Here is a 9,967-nt window from a genome sequence, read left to right as displayed (position 1 = left end):
ACAGAATCTGGATGAACCTAGAGCATCTAGCATTGAAAAAATACTGAAAGAAGCTGTAATGCCAAATAAGTTAATTGCCTAGTTAAATCAAGGGTTGATTTAATCTCTACCTGATAGCTCAGAACCTAAGGAACAAATGGGAAACAGATCAAGGAAGAAGGCGATGAAGTCACACGTGAAATGTGAAATGTTAATATTTGCACCTACAACCTTAGACATATATTATTGCAATTCAAGGTCTATAGAATGTACTACACTCCTGCAAAAATGCATGTGATGCACACAGAAATGTCATATCAATGTTAAAATATAAAATATAAAATATATTAATAAAATAATAAAATATATTTTTAAAAACGACATATGCTGTGATCCGGTGAATAACTGACACCATTTTGAGATAATGTCTGTGCCATCATGTCATTGTGTCTAGAAATTTATATTTGTGACCAATATTTGTAACTTAAGACTAATTGCTGCAAAATGTTTGCTATTAATTGGAAAAATTCACTCACATTCAATAACGAACGGGAGGATTGAACTATGTTGTAAAATCGGCACTGAACACAAGGGAAGCTGTTTTCTAACCACATTGATGCTCTGTAATCCAGGGATAGCAATGCTAACAAGTACATGTAAAATGTCCTTCTGGAAGGTTCTCCCATCTCCACAGAGGAACTCTAGAGCTCTGTCAGAGTGACTATTTTTGGTCACCTCCCTGACCCTTCTCCCCTGATTGCTCAGTTTGGCCGGGCCACTAGCTCTAGGAAGAGTCACGGTGGTTCCAAACTTCTTCCATTGAAGAATGAAGGAGGCCACTGTGTTCTTGGAGACCTTCAATGCTGCAGAAATGTTTTGGTACCCTTCTCCAGATCTGTGCCTGGACACAATCCTGTCTCTGAGCTCTACGGACAATTCCTACAACATCACGGCTTGGTTTTTGCTCTGACATGCACTGTCAGCTGTGGGACCTTATATAGACAGGTGTGTGCCTTTCCAAATCATGTCCAATCAATTGAATTTACCACAGGTGGACCCCAATCAAGTTGTAGAAACATCTCAAGGATGATCAATGGAAACAGGATGCACCTGAGCTCAATTTTGAGTCTCATAGCAAAGGGTCTGAATACTTGTGTAAATGAGGTATTTTGTTTTTTAGTTTTAATACATTGGCAAAAAAATCTAAAATACATTTTTACTTCGTCATTATGGGGTACTGTGTGTATATTGATGAGGATTTTTTTAAATATTTATTTTTTTACAAAATGTTTAAAAAGTCAAGGGGTCTGAATTATTTCCGAATGCACTGTATACATATTTGATAAAATATGTGTAAAAAAAAAAGAAATTCTGCGGGAACACTGATGTTGGGCATTTAGGCCTGGCTTGCAGTCGGCGTTCCAATTCATTCCAATGGAGGTCAATGGGGTTGAGGTCAGGGCTCTAGAATGTAATTGTATGCTGTATCGTTAAGATTTCCCTTCACTGGAACTAAGGGGCCTAGCCCGAACCATGAAAAACAGCCCCAGACCATTATTCCTCCTCCACCAAACTTTACAGTTGGCACTATGCATTAAGGCAGGTAGCATTCTCCTGGCATCCGCCAATCACACATTTGTCCGTTGGACTGCCAGATGGTGAAGCGTAATTCATCACTCCAGAGAACGCGTTTCCACTGCTCCAGACAGTTAGGCTGCACCCCGCCACCAGCCTAAGAATGATCCCCATGGCAACGTGCTAGAGAGGTTAAATTAATACTCTGCCCGGTTTCTACAATAGAGGGGTTGTTGCTGGCCTTTTCACCACTCAATCAGTTTGGAGAAGAGGTTGAGTTTTTCATATTAGCAACAGTTGGCAGCTCAGGGCTCACAACATAACGGATTTTGGACACAGATGAAATGATAGGAGTTGTGCACAACTGAATACTTATAGTAGCATACTGTGACATGGTTTCATAGCCATGGAAAAATGTTGTGGGGGGGGGTGTGATTTCTTTCATTGACGAGGGTCTGCTAATACAGGACTAGAACAGGCCCAGTGCACTACTTTTGTATACTTGTACTCCCACACTCCCACAGGTCTGCTTTCTACATCACACACACTCCTGATTCAATGTTAGTTAAATACAGTGAGGAAATGATTAGTATTCCAGCAGTCCTGTCTGTTCACCCTGAGCCAGTGGCACAGCGCTGAATGTACATTAAGGGGATACTCTGAGCACTCAGGATACGGTTACACTCAAACACGCCAGGATTATCTGGGTATGGCAACTTGGATGTCTCTCTATGCTAACTACACTGTCATTCAAAATATGCCAATTGGAAAGAAGTACAGAGTAGCTTAGCCTTGCAGATCTTTTCTAGAATTAGAGCTAGGCCCTGAACATTGTTTCTCCCCATAGAATTAGAGTTTGTAGAACGGATGGACATTCCAATTCAATGCTATGTTCCATTCCACAATCCACATGTGGCATTCTAGGTTACTTTTGATCCTTAGACCAGAGCAGAGCAAGATTCCCCAGTCTGAGATGTTATCTTGGCTGTGTCTCAAAACTCTGCAATTGCTTCCTTTCCAAGTCACCTTTTCTCCATCAGCACTGAAAGGACTGGATAGGTTTCCAACTTGTTCTTTCACCTATCATTATGTTCTGCCAGATCAGAGATCATGGCAGTAGGAACATGAAGCTAGTTAAAACTATTAGAGCCACAACTGTTGCATGTTGTACAATGTGTATCATCTCTGGTCATGTGTTCACTCAGAGAAGCCAAGGAGACCTTCCGTACCATCCTGTGCTGGGCTCTCCCCAAGCCCATAGCTAAAGGTTATATTCATACTCCCACGCAGTACCCCTCACACTTCAGCCCCACGTAATGATAACAGGCCAGGGCCCGGTTTCCCAATAGAGATGGAATTTAGGTGTTTTAAGGATGCATCTTTCCTACAACGGCCGAAGATGTAACATACGTTTGCGTCGTTAGAGAATATGTCGGTACTGATAGGATCAAAAGAAAGGGAGCGCTGCTCTCGGATCAGCTTTCTCAATTCAGATCTTTCCTGAACATTATAATTATTTCACAACGCTGATCAGCTCCTGGAGAGATAATATCACCTATGGCTGCAAATATTGAGGTGGCTTATTCTAATGATTACTCAATAAAAATTCACTGAATCACAGATTTGGCACATCATTGCGCACATATAAGGCTACACATCATGAAATATATTGAGACAAATTAGACAGTGGCCTACAAGTAGCAAAATAAAACTCAATTTATTGAACATTAAGTGTATTTCAATATGATTAAAATAGGTGTCACGCCCTGGCCATAGAGAGGCTTTTTATTCTCTATTTTCGTTAGGCCAGGGTGTGACTAGGGTGGGCATTCTATGTTCTCTTTTCTATGTTTGTATTTCTTTGTTTTTGGCCAGGTATGGTTCTCAATCAGGGACAGCGGATATCTTGTGTATAAAGTGATGCGGGAGAGCAAAAAAAGCATCTAACGATACACTTTGCTGTTCTACAAGTGGTCGGAGGCAGGCGTTAGATTACGAGTGTTTTCAAGTGCAACATTAATAACGATGGTTTTGGGAAACCACTCAGATATTAAACAATGCTCCTACGAAGGTTCAAATGATGAACCTAGCCGTAAGATTATTTTGGTAAACCTGGACCTGGCCAGACAACAACACTGGCTGTGTATTCTACTAGCTACTGTCTGCAAGGCAGGGCAGTCCTCCTTTTCAAGGATACTGTTACAGGGAGGTTCTATATCTCTCTCCATGGATAAAAGCCTACGGAATTAGTGATCCGTTGCCAAGATATTCCCAAAGATTACACTTATTCAAAAGGGCTGCTCTCTCAAGGGTAGATCCATTACTGGTGATTAGGCCGGGGGCCCTAGACTATGTTTGAAAGTGAGAAGAGACATTGAAGCACTATCGTGTCATACTTATCTCAAGTATTAGACACTATCTTGTTTAATGCATTAAATCTTGCTGACTGTGTGTAATTTTGCATGCCAAATGCAACTCTAGACTGTTTGAATTGGCAGTTTCAGTTTTAGTCTGAGGGAAAGTGGAATGGAAGCGTGACTCCATTATTTTATTGTGTGAAGTGTCCCCTCCATAAGTACTAGAGGTGAATCAATCTGGATCAATCTGGTGTTGGAAACTTCTGGCATCAGCAGAATTTTACTTAATGTGTTTCCTTTGCATCCCATAAGTGCACCCACTGCCTCCCAGCATGGTTTTGGGAAAGAAGACATTTGTGCTGGAAATGTGATATGAATGACAAGACATTGGAAAGGATAGTATCCCTAGCCTTCATTTCGTTGAATCCATTTGTCTGAGATGGCACGGCCTGTTTCTAATGTACCTTCAGACAACATTGAGCAGGTTTGCTGGATGTTGGAGAAAAGTAAAAGCTGGACACCGGTCAAGTTTTTAAATGTGCCATTGTGTTGTGAACTAAAAAGTGTTTCTATGTATTAAGAATTTAGAAATCAAATGAAATGTTATTGGTCACATACACATGGTTAGCAGATGTTAATGCGAGTGTAGCGAAATGCTTAAGCTTCTAGTTCCGACCGTGCAGTAACATCTAACAAGTAATCTACCAATTCCCCAACAACTACCTAATACACACAAATCTAAAGGGATGGAATAAGAATATGTGCATATAAATATATAGATGAGCAATGGTCGAGCAGGCATAGGCAAGATGCAATAGATGGTATAAGATACAGTATATACATATGAGATGAGTAATGAAAGATATGCAAGTGGCATTATTTAACGTGACTAGTGATCCATTTATTAAAGTGGCTAATGTTTTTAGTCTGTATGTAGGCAGCAGCTTTTCTGAGTTAGTGATTGCTGTGAGATAGAAGGTGTTTTTCAGTCTCTCGGTCCCAGCTTTGATGCACCTGTACTGACCTCGCTTTCTGAATGGTAGGTGAACAGGCAGTGGCTTGGGTGGTTGATGTCCTTGATGATATTTTTGGCCTTCCTGTGACATTGGGTGCTGTAGGTGTCCTGGAGGGCAAGTAGTTTGCCACCAGTGATGCGTTCGGGCAGACTGCACCACCCTCTGGCGAGCCCTGCAGTTGAGGGTGGTACAGTTGCCGTACCAGGCAGTCATACATCCCAGAACGATGCTCTCAATTGTGCATCTGTAAAAGTTTGTCAGGGTTTTAGGTGACAAGACAAATTTCTTCAGCCTCCTGAGGTTGAAGAGGCGCTGTTGCACCTTTTTCAACACACTGTCTGTGTGGGTGGACCATTTCAGTTTGTCTGTAATGTGTATGCCAAGGAACTTAAAACTTTCCACCTTCTCCACTACTGTCCCGTCGATGTGGATAGGGGGGTGCTCCCTCTGCTGTTTCCTGAAGTCCACGATCATCTCTTTTGTTTTGTTGATGTTGAGTGAGAGGTTGTTTTCCTGACACCACACTCCGAGTGCACTCACATCCTCCCTGTAGGCTGTCTCGTCATTGATGGTAATCAAGCTCACTACTGTTGTGTCATCTGCAAACTTTATGATTGACTTGGAGGCATGCATGGCCACGCAGTCATTGGTGAACAGGGAGTACAGGAGGGGGCTGACCACACACCCTTGTGGGGCCCCAGTGTTGAGGATCAGCGAAGTGGCGATGTTGTTTCCTACCTTCACCATCTGGGGGTGGCCCGTCAGAAAGTCCAGGACCCAATTGCACAGGGCAGGGTTGAGATCCAGGGCCTCAAGCCTAATGATGAGCTTGGAGGGTACTATGGTGTTGAATTTTGATCTGTAGTTAATGAACAGCATTCTTACATAGGTATTCCTCTTGTCCAGATGGGATAGGGCAGTGTGCAGTGTGATGGCGATTGCATCGTCTGTGGACCTGTTGCAGCGGTATGCAAACTGAAGTGGGTCTAGGGTGGCAGGTAAGGTAGAGGTGATATGATCCTTGACTATTCTATTAAAGCAGTTCATGATGACAGAAGTGAGAGCTACGGGGTGATAGTCATTTAGTTCAGTTATGTTTGCCTTCTTCGGTACAGGAACAATGGTGGCTTGAAGCAAGTGGGGACAGCATACTGAGATAGGGAGCGATTGAATATGTCTGTAAACACACCAGCCAGCTGGTCTGTGCATGCTCTGAGGACGCGGCTAGGGATGCCGTCTGGGCCAGCAGCCTTGCGAGGGTCAACAAGTTTAAATGTCTTACTTACATAAGCCACGGAGAAGGGGGGCCCACAGGGCTTGGTAGCCACATCGGTGGCACTATATTATCCTCAAAGTGGGCAAAGAAGGTGTTTAGTTGTCTGGAAGCAAGACGTCTGTTTCTGTGACGTGGCTGTTTTTTCTTTTTGTAGTCCGTAATTGCCTGTAGACCCTGCCACATATGTCTTGTGTCTGAGCCATTGAATGGCGACTCCACTTTTTCCCTATACCAACATTTCGCTTGTTTGATTGTCTTGCGGAGGGAATAAATACACTGTTTATATTCGGCCATATTCCCAGTCATCTTTCCATGGTTAAATGCGGTGGTTTGCGCTTTCAGTCATCTATCCACGGTTTCTGGTTAGGGTAGGTTTTACAGTCACAGTGGGCACAACACCTCCAATGCACTTCCTTATAAACTCACTCACAGAGTCAGCGTATTAATCAATGTTATTCTCTGAGGCTGCCCGGATCATTTCCCAGTCCATGTGATTGAGAGTGAAAAACTCAGCAGCGTGGCAGTTCTTGACACTTAAACCGGTGCGCCTGGCACCACTTACCAAACCCCATTCAAAGGCACTTAAATATTTTGTCTTGCACATTCACCCTCTGAATGTCACACATACATGTCTCAATTGTCTCAAGGCTTAAACATTTTGTTAACCTGTCTCCTCCCCTTTATCTACACTGATTGAAGTGCATTTAACAGGTGATATCATCATCGGATCATAGCCTTCAACTGGATTCGCCTGGTCAGTCTATGTCATGGAAAGAACAGGTGTTCCTAATGTTTGTACACTCAGTGTACGTTGTATACAGTGCCTTCAGAAAGTATTTATACCCCTTGACTTGTTCCACATTTCCTTGTGGTAAAGCCTGAATTAAAAATGGATTAGATATATATTTTTTCACCTGTCTGCACACAATACCCCATAACAACAAACTGAAAATATTTTTTTTGAAATGTTTGCCAATTTATTGAAAACAAAATACAGAATATTTCATTTACATAAGTATTCAGACCCATAAGTCAATACTTTGTAGAAGCACCTTTGGTAGCGATTACAGCTGTGAGTTTTTCTGGCTAAGTCTCATTTGCCCATCATTCTTTATCAAATTCTTCAAGCTCTGCCAAATTGGTTGTTCATCATTGTTAGACAACGATTTTCAGGTCCTGCCATATATTTTCAAAGTAGATTTAAGTCATAACTGTAACTCGGCCACTCCTTCAATGTCTTCTTGGTAAGGAACTTCAGTGTAAATTTGGCCTTGTGTTCTAGGTTATTGTCCTGCTGAAAGGTGTATTAACCTGCCAGTGTCTGGTGGAAAGCAGAATGTTTTCAGATTGCAGAGCCCCACCTGTTTTGAGCCCCACCTGTTCAGCCACAATTATTTTGGCATTAATACGTGTCACATATCAGTTTGCAAACAATGTACAGGAAAAACAATATTGAGTTAATAAAGCCGCATACACACTTGGTCTCTTTTTTGCTTTCTTGAGTAAGACAGCTCCAAAATGCAGGTATTTCAGCCTAGCTCAGTGCTTTCTGTGGTGGTGGGGCAGCCAGCGGAAAATACAAAGCGTAGGGGTTTTGGTAATGTTCTCTAGTTGCGCCGTGATTGGCTCAGTGTCGTGTCACTCGAGGGGACACGACATCAACGCAAGATCTACAGGTAGAGCTCAACAATTCAAGCCCCTTGGGTGCTGCCATAGAGTTATATTAGAAGAGCCCATCCATGAAGGCGCAAGGTCATTGGCTACAGATAAAATGATGTCAAATCACGTTATATCTACAGTAGCTTTGATTGGACTGATCAAGCTAGCAGTCAGCATCATGAATCAAGTTGACAATCTCCTGGCAAATCCTTTCAATCCTTGTCATATGAAGAGAGATAATCAAGATAAATTATATATAAAATGTATCGGTGCTCGTCAGATATTGGACATAAACATTACACAACAAGTTGGAAATTGCAAATTGAACAATGAGTGGTTTGGAAGTAATCAGTGGCTAACTACAAGCATTGTAAAGCAATCACTAGCCTGCTATTCAGTTGAGTGGGTGTTTGGTCCAAGTCTGGGTTTAAGGGTCTCTTTTCCAGGCGTAAAAGGGATAAACATTCAACATTGGCCTTGCTGTAAATCCAGCATGACTTCTGCCGCGCTCAAAACAACTGGATTCTCTGAACTGGGAAAGCTCAGACTTCAGTGGGTTCAAGACAACTGGGAACTCGGGAAAAAACTAGCTCCGACTGGGAAAATACGTTTTGAACGGTCATCCAACTCGGAATTGCAAGTCGACAATTCATGCCGCTTTCTATAGCTCTGACTTGAAGATCCCTGACGTCTTCATGATTTGACAGAATTCCTAGTTGTCTTGAAAGCACCATAAATCCAGATAATGCCAGAATGTCAGCCAAGTGGCGCAGTGGTCTAAGGCACTGCATCTCAGTGCACAAGGCATCACTACCATCCCTGGTTTGAATCCAGGCTGTAACACATTTGGCTGTGATTGGGAGTCCCATAGGGCGGTGCACAATTGGCCCAGTATCGTCCGGGGTAGGCCATCATTGTAAATAAGAGATTGTTCTTAACTTACCTGCCTAGTTAAATAAAGGTTAAATAAATAAAGGACTGCCCTGCCACCATCCTGTTCAAGTGAGCACAGCACAACAAGGTGAGTCCAATATGCATTTTATGCTGCTGCATAAATTATGTAATATGCCAGGGAGATATGTATACTGCAGCTAAGAAAGTAATACTACGTGTATGTTGTGTAGTAAGCTGTTAGTAGCCCATGTGCCTCACCCTAATAATTTGGTCTCTTTTCCCTCATCATTTAGCCTACGCTTCTGACTTGGTGATACACATGTAGCCTATAGCCTGTTTTAGAGAAATGCTATCATCGAATATTGTAATTGTTTCATTGTCTGCTTATTTGCCCCCTTTATTTATCATATGGTTCTGACTTGGTGTACAGGGAGAATACTGTAAGAATGGCCATGTTCTGAATTCTGTCGCTGTACATTTCAAAGTTCTGAACAAATAGTTATATTGACAATGTCCATCCTAGCTCGCTCATTAATGTCTAAATCAAAATTGCGGATTTCCTCTTATCTACTCGTCATCCACTTATGGCATAGTTTGTACATCTCAATTGTCAGTAGAAACCACATTCGTTGAAGCAAGTCAGCCAAATCAGCTATCTTTTTTTAAAGGCAGTAAATGAGGCTGAATTAACTGTTTTGCTGCCAGACAAGGCTCCGCTTATAGTCAGGTGTAGTAGTGGTAAGGTGTTGGGACTGCTGTTGGGGACAGCTTTATGTAGGCCCTAACAGTTTGTGGGCACCGTTTGTCACTATTATAGTGCAATTCTTGTCTTGTTTAGTGTTGTGTTGTGTAGTGGCTTTGGGGAGTTTGCCACACCAAGATTTAGAAATGCTAAAATCGCCGCTGAACCCATAACATGATGCAGACACTATTATGCTTGAAAAAATGTAGAGTGGCACTAAGTAAAGTGTTATATTGGATTTGCCCCAAACATAACACTTTGTATCAGGACAAACACTGAATTGCTTTGTGAAAATGTTTTGCAGTATTATTTTTGTGCCTTGTTGCAAAAAGGATGCATGTTTTGAAATATTTGTATTCTGTACAGCTGTCCTTCTTTTCACTCTGTCAATTAAGTTAATAATGTGGAGTAACTACAATGTTGTTGATCCTTCCTCACAGCCATTAAACTCTGTAACTGTCTTAAAGTC

Source organism: Oncorhynchus nerka, linkage group LG16 (assembly GCF_034236695.1).
Source record: "Oncorhynchus nerka isolate Pitt River linkage group LG16, Oner_Uvic_2.0, whole genome shotgun sequence".
Lineage (NCBI taxonomy): Eukaryota > Metazoa > Chordata > Actinopteri > Salmoniformes > Salmonidae > Oncorhynchus > Oncorhynchus nerka.
This window is presented reverse-complemented; position numbering follows the sequence as displayed.